The following is a 15,046-nucleotide window of genomic DNA, read 5'->3' on the forward strand; positions in this document are numbered from 1 at the left end:
AGAGATGATGCTGCCAATCACAGGGATGCTTAACACAGGAAGAAGAGCGGGTGTAATCTTGTGGAAATGATGAGATGCATTTTGGGCATATTATACTGGAAATCTCAGTGGGAAATTCCAGTAGAAATGGCTTCCTTTGAAGCTCAGGGGAGATTCTAAAGTGGGAAGTGTATATCTGTACATACATATATATATACAGATATACACATACACAGAGGCATCAGTAGGCTCTAATAGCTACAGAAAATGTTGAGAAACCTCCTCCCCCATTCAAAAAATGCTTTTACAGTTTAACAAAACAAAGAACAAGTACTGGGCTCCGAAGGTTTAGGTAGGAATCATCCTGACAAGAAGACTAGAAATTAGCCAGACCAGCAGTAGAAAAATCAAAGGAGTGAGTGGTGGGAATGTCCTGGAAACCAAAGGTAAAGAAAGAGGACATGGTGTAGGGTGATTCAGAGTCCAGGTAGGAATACATCTTGATTTGGCTCCAGAGAGTCTTCTGGGTCTTCAACTAGAGAAGCTTGGTGGAGGCCAGTAGCCCTGGAATGAGGAACAGTTGACGTACAAGGTGGGAAGGGGGAGTCATTACATGAAGGCAATGTCTCCATGAAGCTCAGGTAACACTAAAGGCTACGAGAAAGTATGAAGATGGATGAGGGCTCAAAAGGGTGCTTTGATTTGTGTGTTTCAAGACAGAGATGTTTCAAGAGCCAAAAGAGAAATATCAGAGCCTCAAAAGAACAAAAGACAGAGAACTTCAAGATGGTGGAGGAGTAAGACGTGGAGATCATTTTCCTCCCCACAAATACATCAGAAATACATCTACATGTGGAACAACTCCTACAGAACACTTATTGAATGCTGGCAGAGACCTCAGACTTCCCAACAGGCAAGAAACTCCCCATGTACCTGGCTGTGTGGCAGACAGGGTCTTCATGCTCCGTCCGGGTATCAGGCCTGTGCCTCTAAGTTGGGAGAGCCAAGTTCAGGAGGTTGGTCCACCAGAGACCTCCTGGCTCCACATAATATCAAACGGCAAAAGCTCTCCCAGAGATCTCCATCTCAACACTAAGACTCAGCTCCACTCAATGATCAGGAAGCTACAGTGCTGGACACCCTACACCAAACAACTAGCAAGACAGGAACACACCCATTAGCAGAGAGGCTGCCTCAAATCATAAAAAGTTCACAGACACCCCAAAACACACCACTGAATGCAGTCCTGCCCACCAGAAAGACAAGATCCAGCCCCATTCACCAGAACACAGGCACCAGTCCCCTCCACCAGGAAGCTTACACACCCCACTGAACCAACCTTAGCCACTGGGGGCAGACCCCAAAAGCAAAGGGAACTACGAACCTGCAGCCTGTGAAAAGGAGACCCCAAACACAGTAAGTTAAGCAAAATGAGAAGACAGAAAAACACACAGCAGATGAAGGAGCAAGATAAAAACACACCAGACCTAACAAATGAAGAGGAAATAGGCAGTCTACCTGAAGAAGTATTCACAGTAATCATAGTAAACATGATCCAAAACCATGGAAATAGAATGGAGAAAATACAAGAAACATATAACAAGGACCTAGAAGAACTAAAGAGCAAACAAACAATGATAAACAACAACAATGATGAATAAAAATTCTCTAGAAGGAATCAATAGCAGAATAACTGAGGCAGAAGAACGGATGAGTGACCTGGAAGATAAAATAGTGGAAATATCTACCACAGAGCAGAATAAAGAAAAAGAATGAAAAGAATTGAGGACAGTGTTAGACACCTTTGAGACAACATTAAATGCAACAACATTTGAATTATAGGGGTCCCAGAAGAAGAGAAAAAGAAAGGGACTGAGAAAATATTTGAAGAGATTATAGTTGAAAACTTCCCTAATATGGTAAAGGAAATAGTCAATCAAGTCCAGGAAGCACAGAGAGTCCCATACAGGATAAATTCAAGGAGAAACATGCCAAGACACATATTAATCAAACTATCAAAAAATAAATGCAAAGAAAAAATATTAAAAGCAGCAAGGGGAAAACAACAAATAACATACAAGGGAATCCCCATAAGGTTAACAGCTGATCTTTCCACAGAAACTCTGCAGGCCAGAATGGAGTGGCAGGACATATTTAAAGTGATGAAATGGCAAAATCTACAACCAAGATCACTCTACCCAGCAAAGATCTCATTCAGATTCAACAGAAAAATTAAAACTTCTACAGACAAGCAAAAATAAGAGAATTCAGCACCACCATCCAGCTTTACAACAAATGTTAAAGGAGCTTCTCTAGCCAGGAAATAGAAGAGAAGGAAAAGACGTACAATAACAAACCCAAAATAATTTTAAAAGTGGTAATAGGAATATACATATCGATAACTACCTTAAATGTAAATGGATCCAATGCTCCAACCAAAACACATACACTGGCTGAAGGGATACAAAAACAAGCCCTGTATATATGCTGTCTACAAGAGACCACTTCAGACCTAGGGACACATAAAGACAGAAAACGAGGGGATAAAATAGATATTCCATGCAAATGGAAATCAAAAGAAAGCTGGAGTAGCAATTCACATATCAGACGAAATAGACTTTAAAATAAAGACTATTACAAAAGACAAAGAAGGACACTACATAATGATCAAAGGATCGATGCATGAAGAAGATATAACAATTGTAAATATTTATGCACCCAACATAGGAGCACCTCAATACATAAGACAAATGCTAACAGCCATAAAAGGGGAAATCGACAGTAACACAATCATACTAGGGGACTTAACACCCCACTTTCACCAATGGAGAGATCATCCAAAATGAAAATAAATAAGGAAATGAAAGTTTTAAATGATACATTAAACAAGACGGACTTAATTGATATTTATAGGACATTTTATCCAGAAACAACAGAATAAATTTTCTTCTCATGTGCTCATGGAACATTCTCTAGGATAGATCATATTTTGGGTCACAAATCAAGCCTTGGTAAATTTAAGAAAATTGAAATCATATCAGGTAACTTTTCTGACCACAACGCTATGAGACTGGATATCAATTACAGGAAAAAAACTGTAAAAAATACAAACACATGGAGGCTAAACAACACACTACTAAATAACCAAGAGATCACTAAAGAAATGAAAGAGGAAATTTAAAAATACCTAGAAACACATGACAATGAAAACACGACCCAAAACCTATGGGATGCAGCAAAAGCAGTTCTAACAGGGAAGTTTACAGCAATACGATCGTACCTCAAGAAACAAGAAACATCTCAAATAAACAACCTAACCTTACACCTAAAGCAATGAGAAAGAAGAACAAAAAAACTGCAAAGTTAGCAGAAGGAAAGAAATCATAAACATCAGATCAGAAATAAATGAAAAAGAAAAGAAGTAAACGATAGCAAGGATCAATAAAACTAAAAGCTTGTTATTTGAGATGATAAACAAAATAGATAAACCATTAGCCACACTCATCAAGAAAAAAAAGGGAGAAGACTCAAATCAATAGAATTAGAAATGAAAAAGACGAAGTAACAAGTGACACGGCAGAAATACAAAGGATCATGAGAGATTACTACAAGCAACTATATGCCAATAAAATGAACAACCCAGAAGAAATGGACAAATTCTTAGAAAAGTACAACCTTCCGAGACTGAACCAAGAAGAAAGAGAAAATATAAACAGAGCAATCACAAGCACTGAAATTGAAACTGTGATTTATAATCTTCCAACAAACAAAAACCCAGGACCAGATGGCTTCACAGGCAAATTCTATCCAACATTTAGAGAAGAGCTAACACCTATCCTTCCCAAACTTTTCCAAAATATAGCAGAGGGAGGAACACTCCCAAACTCATTCTATGAGGCCACCATCACCCTGATACCAAAACCAGACAAAGATGTCACAAAGAAAAAAACTATAGGCAAATATCACTGATGAACACAGATGCAAAAATCCTCAACAAAATACTAGCAAACAGAATCCAACAGCACGTTACAAGACACACACCATAATCAAGTGGGGTTTATCCTAGGAACGCAAGGATTCTTCGATATATGCAAATAAATCAATGTGATAAACCATATTAACAAATTGCAGGAGAAAAACCATATGATCATCTCAATAGATGCAGAAAAATTTTTGACAAAATTCAATACCCATTTATGATAAAAACCCTCCAGAAAGTAGGCATAGAGGGAACTTACCTCAACATAATAAAGGTCATACATGACAAATCCACAACCAACATCATTCTCAATGGTGAAAAACTGAAACCATTTCCTCTAACAACAGGAACAAGAGAAGGTTGTCCATTCTCACCGCTATTATTAAACATAGTTTTGGATGTTTTAGCCACAACAATCAGAGAAGAAAAAGTAATAAAACGAATCCAAATTGGAAAAGAAGAAGTAAAGGTGTCACTGTTTGCAGATGACATGATACTATACATAGAGAATCCTAAAGATGCTACCAGAAAACTACTAGAGCTAATCAATGAATCTGCTAAAGTAGCAGGACACAAAATTAATGCACAGAAACCTCTTTCATTCCTATACACTAATGATGAAAAATCTGAAAGAGAAACTAAGGTAACCCTCCCATTTACCACTGCAACAAAAAGAATAATACCTAGGAATAAACCTACCTAAGGAGACAAAGGATCTGTATGCAGAAAACTATAAGACACTGATGAATATATACCATGTACTTGGATTGGAAGAATCAATATTGTGAAAATGACTCTACTATCCAAAGCAATCTACAGATTCAATGCAATCCCTATCAAACTAACACTGGCATTTTTCACAGAACTAGAACAAAAAAATTCACAATTTGTATGGAAACACAAAAGACCCCGAATAGCCAAAGCAATCTTGAGAAAGAAAAACAGAGCTGGAGGAATCAGCTTCCTGGACTTCAGACTATACTACAAAGCTACAGTAATCAAGACACTATGGTACTGGCACAAAAACAGATATATAGATCAATGGAACATGATAGAAAGCCAAGAGATAAACCCACCCATATACGGTCACCTTATTTTTGATAAAGGAGGCAAGAATATAGAATGGAGAAAAGACAGCCTCTTCAATAAGTGGTGCTGGGAAAACTGTACAGGTACATGTAAAAGAATGAAATTAGAACATTCCCTAACACCATACACAAAAATAAACTCAAAATGGATTAAAGGCCTAAATATAAGGGCAGACACTACAAAACTCTTAGAGAAAAACATAGGCAGAACACTCTATGACATAAATCACAGAAAGTTCCTTTTTGATCCAATGCCTAGAGAAATGGAAATAAAAACAAAAATAAACAAATGGGACCTAATGAAACTTAAAAGCTTTTGCATAGCAAAGGCAACCATAAACAAGACCAAAAGACAACCCTCAGCGTGGGAGAAAATATTTCCAAATGAAGCAACTGACAAAGGATTAATCTCTAAAATTTACAAGTAGCTCATGCAGCTCAATAAAATTAAAAAAAACCCCAATTCAAAAATGGGCAAAAGATCTAAATAGACATTTCTCCAAAGAAGATATACAGATTGCCAACAAACACATGAAAGGATGCTCAACATCGTTAATAATTAGAGAAATGCAAATCAAAAGTACAATGAGGTATCATCTCACACCAGTCAGAATGGCCATCATCAATAAATCTACAAACGATAAATGCTGGAGAGGATGTGGAGAAAAGGGAACCCACTTGCACTGTCGGTGGGAATGTAAACTGATACAGCCACTATGGAGAACAGTATGGAGGTTCCTTAAAAAACTACAAATAGAACTACCATACGATTCAGCAATCCCACTACTGTGCATATACCTTGAGAAAACCATAATTCAAAAAGAGTCATGTACCACAATATTCACTGCAGCTCTATTTACAATAACCAGGACATGGAATCAACCTGAACATCCATCGACAGATGAATGGATAAAGTAGATGTGTCTCATATATACAATGGAATATTACTCAGCCATAAAAAGAAACAAAATTGAGTTATTTGTAGTGAGGTGGATGAACCTACAGTCTGTCATACAGAGTGAAGTAAGTCAGAAAGAGAAAAACAATTACAAATATACATATATTTTGAATGAAAAAAAATAAAATGGTTCTGAAGAACCTAGGGGTAGGAGAAGAATAATGACACAGAAGTAGAGAATGGACTTGAGGATACGGGAGGGGGAAGGGTAAACTGGGTTAAGTGAGAGAGTGGCATGGACATACATACACTACCAAATGTAAAACAGATAGCTAATGGGATACAGCCACATAGCACAGGGAGATCAACTTGGTGCTTTGTGACCACCTAGAGTGGTGGGACAAGGAGGATGGGAGGGAGACTCAATAGGGAGGAGATATGGGGATATATGTATATGTATAACTGATTCACTTTGTTATACAGCAGAAACTAACACAAAATTGTAAAGCAATTAGACTCTAATAAAGATGTAAAAAAATTGAAAGAGAAACTGATGAAGTAAGGAAGAGGCAGATGGGAATGGGAACTGGAGGTCTGGTAACTAGTTATAACTCAGAGCATAAAGATGCAGCCTAAGGAGGCAGCGTTTTCCTTTATTGGTTTTATCTGGGAAAGCATTCATTGTAAAGCCCGACATGTGACCCTGATTTCCCCCACAGAGAGTCAATTTTTCAGATTCATTTAGTAAGATTTATTGAAGGTCAATCTTGTCCTGTTGCTGTGCTAGGCACACAGAGGTTATGGTGGGAAATCAAGCAAGGTCCCTCCCCACAAAGAACTCACTGCTTCAGTGGTGAGGTGTGAAACCAAGTCCCCCTAAAACTGGGTTCCTCTGCTCAGTTTATGATTAACCTCTCTATTCCAAACTTTACTCCCTTTCTCTTCCTGAACTTGTTCCTCTCAAGATTGAGGAGTGTCAAAGAAAAGGGGGGATTCAAACCATATGCATGCCCCTGTTTCCCTATTCTTTGAAGGAAAAGACTTTTGCTTTAGTCTTCCAGGCCTCTCTTGAGTCTCAAAAGGCTGGCTCAAGAGATAAGGATTAGGAATGTGAAGTTGTAGAAACAAAGAATAGCTGTCGGCCCAGGAAAGTGGTACAGTTTAGACTATAAATCCACCACATAGCAGAAACACTGAAATCCCAGTTCCCTGAAAGAGATAGATAAAAGCCTGATGCACATTCCTAAGTTGTTTTTACAGGAAGCAGACCCCCTCCAGATGAAAACTGCTGACTGCAAGAACATAGACCCTAGACTGGTTAAAACCACAAGGTTGATGATGCTTGAAACTTCACCTTGATGCCAACCAATCCAAGAATTGTGCACGAGCCGATCACGCACCCTGCAGCCCCCTCCCTCTCACTGCCTTTAAGACTCCTTCCCTGCAAGCCATCTAAGCATTTGAGTCTTTTGAGCATAAGCTGCCCATTCCCTTGCTTGGCACCCTGAAATAAATGCTGTACTTTCCTTCACCACAAGCTGGTGTCAGTAGATTGGCTTTACTGCACACAGGGGAGGGGACCCACATTTGGTCCAGTAACAGGTGGAGGCAGAGTGTGCACATGGACATTTCTAATTTCAAGGCAATCTGTGATGAATTTAGCATTGATTCATAGCTTGCAATGAGTACAGAAAAGCCCTATATACCTTTCTATCTCTGCATCCACCTACTCGAATAGAAATACAAATCACAATCTCACACATGTTGACCACTGGATGGCTAGATTAGTTATTAATCTAGCCAGAGTACTGGAATTAATTAACCTTAGCAGTGAACTGCATTTTGACCTTGGTCTAATCAGGCCAATTTTCCACTCTGGAGAACATGATTAATTATCTGGTTCATTCAGGGGAGGAACACTAACAGAACAAAGCATACAAACACACACCAGAATTTTTACCTTAATTATTAGGATTATAACGCAATTTTTGATAGTGTGTCTTTCCTCTGATAAGAAAATGCACGGTAAAATAAAGACAACAGTTTAGATCTATAAATAGTTAAGGAAGGAGAAGTAGAAAATTCGGGCTACGTTGTCAGGAAAGCTGCAATTTATTTTACTATAATATCAAATGCGTTCTTTTCATTCACTTTATTTCACTGTATTTTGCACCAGCTACCCTTTATGTGAGATACAAGATAATTTTGTGCTATTAATATCCTATTATATCTAATAGAGAAGAATAGTATAAACTCATCTAAAATACTTCAAAGTTCTGCCATTTATGGAGAATGCATAAATTTATTTTTTAATTTTTAAAAATATTTATTTATTTTATTTTTGGCTGCATTGGGTCTTCGTTGCTGTGCACGGGCTTTCTCTAGTTGTGGTGAGTGGGGGCTACTCTTTGCTGTGGTGCACGGGCTTCTCATTGCAGTGGCTTTTCTTGTTGTGGAGCACAGGCTCCAGGCACACGGGCTTCAGTAGTTGTGGCATGTGGGCTTAGTAGTTGTGGCTCACAGGCTCTAGAGAGCAGGCTCAGTAGTTGTGGCTCACGGGCCTAGCTGCTCCATGGCATATGCAATATTCCTGGACCAGGGCTCGAACTTGTGTCCCCTGTGTTGGCAGGCGGATTCTTTTTTTTTTTTTCAGGCAGATTCTTAACCACTGCATCACCAGGGAAGCCCCCATAAATTTTTATTGTATACATTTAAATAGCACCCTTAGATTTTTTTAAAAAAACCTTCAATGTGAAAACACAATGATGTTATCTAGATGTATATCCATTGAGAGAGATCACAATGAAATATCTTAAAATTGAGGCTAAGTAGGACAAAATGCTAGTTAACATAGTATACATGTTGTTACCAATGACCTATGTCAATATTCAAAGATAAACTCATACAACTTCCAAGATTTTCAAGACAAAGAGTTAACATATGAACAGATACTGAAGGGGGCGAACAGTCTCATCCTTTGTATTCAATACGTTGGTACAATCCAGGTTTCAGCTGACTTCACTGCTGTGCTTTTATTGAATTGACTTAGCAAATGAACCTTAAAAGTAAATACTCTCAGAAGCAAAGCCACCACTCTGATATTTCAGTCAGAATTTCTGGTTCTGTGTGGAAAGTAAAAGGGACATTTCCCTGACCCGCCTCTTCATTAAAACAGATTGGCTCATTTACTGGCCAAAAGTGAGGAGGATCAACTCTAATGTGGAGCATCCTCTCTCTGCCAAGTATGTTTGCAGATATTAAACACACAAATAAAGGCTTGGTGCGTCCTTAAAACAAGCATTAATGCAGTTTCCACAGCAAAGGTAAAACAATCACATCACTGGCAAGGCAGCTTCTCTTCAGGTCAGTGTAGCTTTTCCTCACCAAAAGTGTGAGTAGGAATAGCTTTTGGAAGGAGGAGGGACATTGGGAATTCACTGGAACGTGTCAAGGTTTACACCAAAGAAGGAAAGACGAAAAGGAGTAACCATGGAGCCATTTTAGAACACATTGCTTCCCACAAATTCAGTACCTCTGATGTTAAACTAGTTGCCCTCTCTTTCTCTTTACTTTTCTTCCATATTATATTTTATCCATATTCACAAACTATTTAAATAATATTTCGAATGCTTAGGAGAGACACGTGCATAGCATACACAAACACATCTCTAGACACATTCATGTTTATTTGGCTAAGCGTAAATAAATATATCATAGTACATACAATGAATGAGCCTATGGCTGTACCTTGCATCTATCATCGTAAGCTTTGGTTTTTGAGAAAAGTACAAAATGCTTAAGCATAGATAACATCTATCTGATTCCTCCAAAGGGTTGGATTAAGGAATTAGATTAATATCGATTTTTTATATTAATAGACTTTATTGTTAGAGCAGTTTAAGGTTCGTAGAAAAATTCAACAGAAAGTATAGAAAGTCCCCATATACCTTTCTCACCCTCTATGGTTTCCCGTATTATTAACCTCTTGTATTAGTATGGTCCATCCATTTGTTACAGTTGGTGAACCAATATTGACATATTATTATTAATGAAAGCCCATAGCTTGCATTAGGTTTCACTCTTTGTGTTGTACAGTCTATGGGTTTTGACAAATGTCTAATGGCATGCATCCACCATTACAGTATCATGCAGAATAGTTTCACTGCCCTAAATATTGTCTGTGCTCCATATTATTCATTCTTCCCTCACTCCCCAGAAATTCCTGTCAGCCACTGACTTTTTTACTGTCCCCACAGTTTTGCCTTTTCGAGAATATCATATACAGTTGACCCTTGGACAACACAGGTTTGAACTGCACAGGTCCACTTACACACAGATTCTTTTCAATAGTAAATACTACAGTGCTACACGATCCACCGTTGGCTGAATCCATGGATATGGAACTGCAGATATAGAGGGAGGAACTGTATATATGGAGGACCAACTACGTTATACACAGATTTTTGACTTCATAGAGGGTCAATCCTAACCCCTGCTTTAAGAGCCAACTATAATTGGAATTATACCGTATGTAGCCTTTTCAGACTGGCTTCTTTGACTTAGTAATATGTATTTAATATTCCTCCATATCTTAAAAAAATTATTTTTAAATTTTATTTATTTATTTATTTATTTATTTTTGTCTGTGTTTGGTCTTCACTGCTGTGCACAGGATTTCCTTAGTTGTGGTGAGCAGGGGTTACTCTTCGTTGAGGTGTAAGGGCTCCTCATTGCAGTGGCTTCTCTTGTTGTGGAGCACAGGCTCCAGGTGTGCAGGTTTCAGTAGTTGTGGCACGCTGGCTCAGCAGTTGTGGTTCGCAGGCTCTGGAGCACATGCTCAGTAGTTGTGGCACATGGGTTTAGTTGCTCTGCAGCATGTGGGATCTTCCTGGACCAGGGCTCGAACCTGTGTCCCCTGCACTGGCAGGCAGATTCTTAACCACTGTGCCACCAGGGAAGCCCTGTTCCTCCATGTCTTTTCATAGCTTAATAGCTCATATATTTTTAGTACTGAATATTATTTTATTGTCTGGATATACTACCATTTATTTATCCATTCACTACTGAAGGACATCTTGACTGCTTCCAAGTTTTGGCAATTATTAACAAAGCTGCTGTAAATATCTGTGCCAGGTTTTTATGTGGACATTAGTTTTCTAGTCATTTCGGTAAATACCAAGGAGCACAACTGCTGGATCATATGCTAAAAATGTTTGTTTATATAAAAAACTGCCCAATTGTCTTTCAAAGTGGCTGTGCCACTTTGCATTCCCACTAGCAATGCATAATTGTTTATATTGTTCCATATCATGAAGTATCTGTTCAAGTCTTTTCCTCATTTTTTTTAACATCTTTATTGGAGTATAACTGTTTCACAATGGTGTGTTAGTTTCTGCTTTACAACAAAGTGAATCAGTTATACATATACATATGTTCCCATACCTCCTCCCTCTTGCGTCACCCTCCCTCCCACCCTCCCTATCCCACCCCTCTAGGTGGTCACAAAGCTGATCTTCCTGTGCTATGTGGCTGCTTCCCACTAGCTATCCACCCTACGTTTGGTAGTGTATATAATTTCCTCATTTTTTAATCAGATTGTGTGTGTGTGTGTGTGTGTGTGTGTGTGTGTGTGTGTGTGTGTGTGTGTTTTCCTACTGCTGGGTTTTAAGAGCTCTTTGGATATTTTGGATAGCAGTTCTTTAGATAGGTCTTTTGCAAATATTTTCTCCCAGTCTGTGGCCTTTCTTCTGTTTCTCTTGATAGTGTCTTCCACAGAGCAGAAGTTTTTCATTTTAGTAAATCCCAACTTAATATTTTCTTTCATAGATGGTGCTTTTGGTACTGTATCTAAAAATTCACCAACAAACCCAAGGTCACCTAGCTTATTCTCTTGCTGTCCTCTCAAAGTTTTATAGATTTGTGATTTACATTTTTATCTATGATCCATTTTGATTTAATCTTTGTGAAAAGTGTAAGGTCTGTATAAATTATTTTTGTATATGAATGTCCAATTGTTCAAACACCATTTGTTGAAAAGTCAATCCTTTCTCCATTGAATTGCCTTTTCTCCCTTGTAAAACATCAGTTTATTATAAATGTATGAGTCTATTTCTGGACTCTATTCAACTGATGTATTATTTCTATTCTGTCACCACTACTATGCCATCTTACTAACTGTAGCTTTATATTAAGTCTTGAAGTCAAGTAGTATTAGTTGTCAGTTCTTTGGGTTGTTTTTTTTGTTTTTTTGTGGCATGTCAGCCGACAGTTTTATTGCATGGGGTAAGGGGATAGATCGCCCAGAAGCTCTTGGTGGGGCGGGTCCACTTCCTCTTAACCATCCCAGGCTTCTGGCTGCGCAGGATGGGGGATGGCTCTGCGGATGGCGGCCATGTGCAAATCTGGGCGGTACTTGTTCTTTTGAATAATGTGTCAGTTGCTGCTGAGGGTGGCCTGGGCATTCTTGTCGATGGTGGTCCGCACGTAGGAAGTGGCTGGCTTTCCCTGGCCGGATCTCCGCTTCCTGACCACCATGACACCTTTGCCGTCCGCTGCCATCTCCACGCCCACAGTCTTGCGGTGAATGAGCCCGTTGTAGTGGAAGGAGTTTCAAGCCTTGCGGTTATTGGGTTTGGTGCTGTACATGTTCCTCTTGATCAAGAAGCTGCAGCAGGTCCTCATGACGATCTACTGCAGATGCGCGGACATAGCAGCAGCTACTCTCCTGGCGGCAGCCAGAGATGGAAAGGCCTCTGGCTTTGTTCTTTTTCTTTAGTATTATATTGGCTATTCTTGGCCTTTTGCCTTTCCATATATACTTCAGAATCAGTTGGTTGACAGTGCCAAAAAACTTGATGGGAATTTTATTCAGATTCTGCTAAATCTACTGATTAAATTAGGAAGGATTGACACCTTAATCATAGTGACTCTTCCTATCCATGGACATGGAATATCCACCTATTTAGATCTTCTTTGATTTCTTTCATCAGAGTTTGTAGTTTTCCTCATACAGATCCTGTACATATTTTTTAGATTTACATCTAAGTATTTTAATTTTTTGGTGCTAATAATGTAAATGTTACTGTGTTTTTATTTTCAAATTCCAATGGTTCATTGCTAGTATATAAGAAAAATTGACTTGTATATTAATTTTGTGCCCTGTAACCTTGATATAATTGCATATTAGTTCCACTTGTGTTTTTGTCAATTCTTTTTCTACATAGACAATCATGTCATCTGTGAACAGACACCTTTATTTCATCCTCCTCAAGCTGTACAAATTTTATTTCCTTTTTAGTCTTATAGCATTAGCTAGGACTTCCAGTACAGTGCTGAATGGGAGGGGTGATATGGGACATCGTTGCCTTGTTCTTGATCTTAGAGGGAAAAGCTTCTAGCTTCTCACCATTAAGTATAATGTTAGTTGTAGGATGTTTGTAAATGTTCTTTATCAAGTTGAAGAATTTCTTTATATTCCTAGCTTTCTTTGACCTAGGACACCTTCCTTCCTTTTCTCCATTGTCTTAGTATACTTCTTGTGTTCTACTTCACAGAGCAAAGAGAAACCATCATACATATTGGAATTCTATCTAGTACCCTCTAACAAACCTACAAATCTATTTAGAAGCGCTCTTATCCCTTCTTTAAAACTTATTTCATTAGTGAGGGAGAAGGTCTTCCTATCTAGGACCAGGGCTACCCTTCCTAAATGGATTCTATTTCTTGGAAACCTCAAAATATCAAACAGATCCTATTCTCCCAATATGGTCAATAATTCTCTTACAGCTAGATTCACCCCCATCATAGTTAAACATCATTAATTATCTCCCTTAAAAAAAATCTCTCAACTCACAGGGCTGCTCGTTTCCCATTCTCATTTACAATGAAAATAATGGAAAAAAAAAGTCTCTATACCTGTGAGACCTTAACCATATTAGATTGTATATTTAATTAAAATATCCCCTCCCCATTGTTACCCCCATTCACATTAGGTCTGGTCATGTGACTTTCTTTAGTTAATGAAATTATATGTGAGAGTGATATGTGCCACTTCTAAGAAGAAGCTTTTAGAGTAATTGCATGGTCCTGCCACTTAAAAAATTTTTTTTCTTAACCACTATGAGACCAATAATGTCCCAGATAATGGCTCTCACTTCATTCTGGTTCTGAATGATTCAGGACATCAGAAGTGCTGATGTTAATCTACAATGGATACTGGCTGAGCATCAAGTCAACCTTTGCAATCATACACCCATTGAAATTTCAAAGTTGTTCTTTATTGCCTCATACTTTAGCATACATTGACTAGTACATGACTTCTTGCCTCCATTTTCTCTCTCTCCATTACCCTTGACCCACTTAAGTCTGATTTCAGGGCTATCTCATTTAAAGATTATATTGCCATCTGCAAACATAGACTCTTCCTGACTTCTCCCTAGTTCCTTGTTGCTTCTTCTCAGTCCTCAGTCCCCATTTCCTTGGCCATTGAATAACAGAATTTCTCAAAAACTATCCTAAGACTTCATTCCTTCTCACTCTACATTATAATCTTAAAAAGTCTCAACAGATCTATGATATTATTTTCTTCTTTTCTCTACCTGATGTCCAAACTTATATGTTCAATCCAAATTTCTGAGTTTCTGAGTTTATATATATATATATATAGAATATATATATTGTCTACTTAGTACCTCCACTTAAATACTTTCAAGAAGTATCACATTCAATATATCCAAAACCAGGTTTGTTTCTAGCGTTTATTTCATTTTCTCTCATTTCCTCACAAGCTTCATAAGACAGAGCCCACGTCTGTTTTTGACTCTTACAATATCTTTGAGAAGGTGCAAAAATTCCAAGCGTGATAAATTTTAAAAATAACAATTATATATATCAGGGTGAAACTGCAGATAAAGATACAATGTTTAAAGTGAAAAGAAAAGGTATTTTTCATTCGAGGACTGACTATACTCAGACAGCTGACTTCTTAGAACTGACAGAGAAAGGCATAAGTTAGTGGAATAGTATATTTAAGAGGCTGCAAGAACACACTCTCAACTTAGAATTGTATATTCAATGAAAAGATCTTTCAAGAATGAAACAGAA

The 15,046-nt window shown here is 38.1% G+C and overlaps 1 protein-coding gene and 1 pseudogene across 6 annotated transcripts in view; both read right to left on the reverse strand.

Moving 5' to 3' along the window:
• The window catches only part of DLGAP1 (DLG associated protein 1), an 858,632-nt gene that overhangs the window by 625,130 nt on the left and 218,456 nt on the right, over positions 1-15,046 (reverse strand). The gene's annotated exons all lie outside the window — the stretch shown is intronic.
• LOC131742696 (large ribosomal subunit protein eL28 pseudogene) lies at positions 12,202-12,652 on the reverse strand (annotated as a pseudogene).

This window comes from Kogia breviceps, chromosome 15 (genome assembly GCF_026419965.1).
Source record: "Kogia breviceps isolate mKogBre1 chromosome 15, mKogBre1 haplotype 1, whole genome shotgun sequence".
Taxonomy (NCBI): domain Eukaryota; kingdom Metazoa; phylum Chordata; class Mammalia; order Artiodactyla; family Physeteridae; genus Kogia; species Kogia breviceps.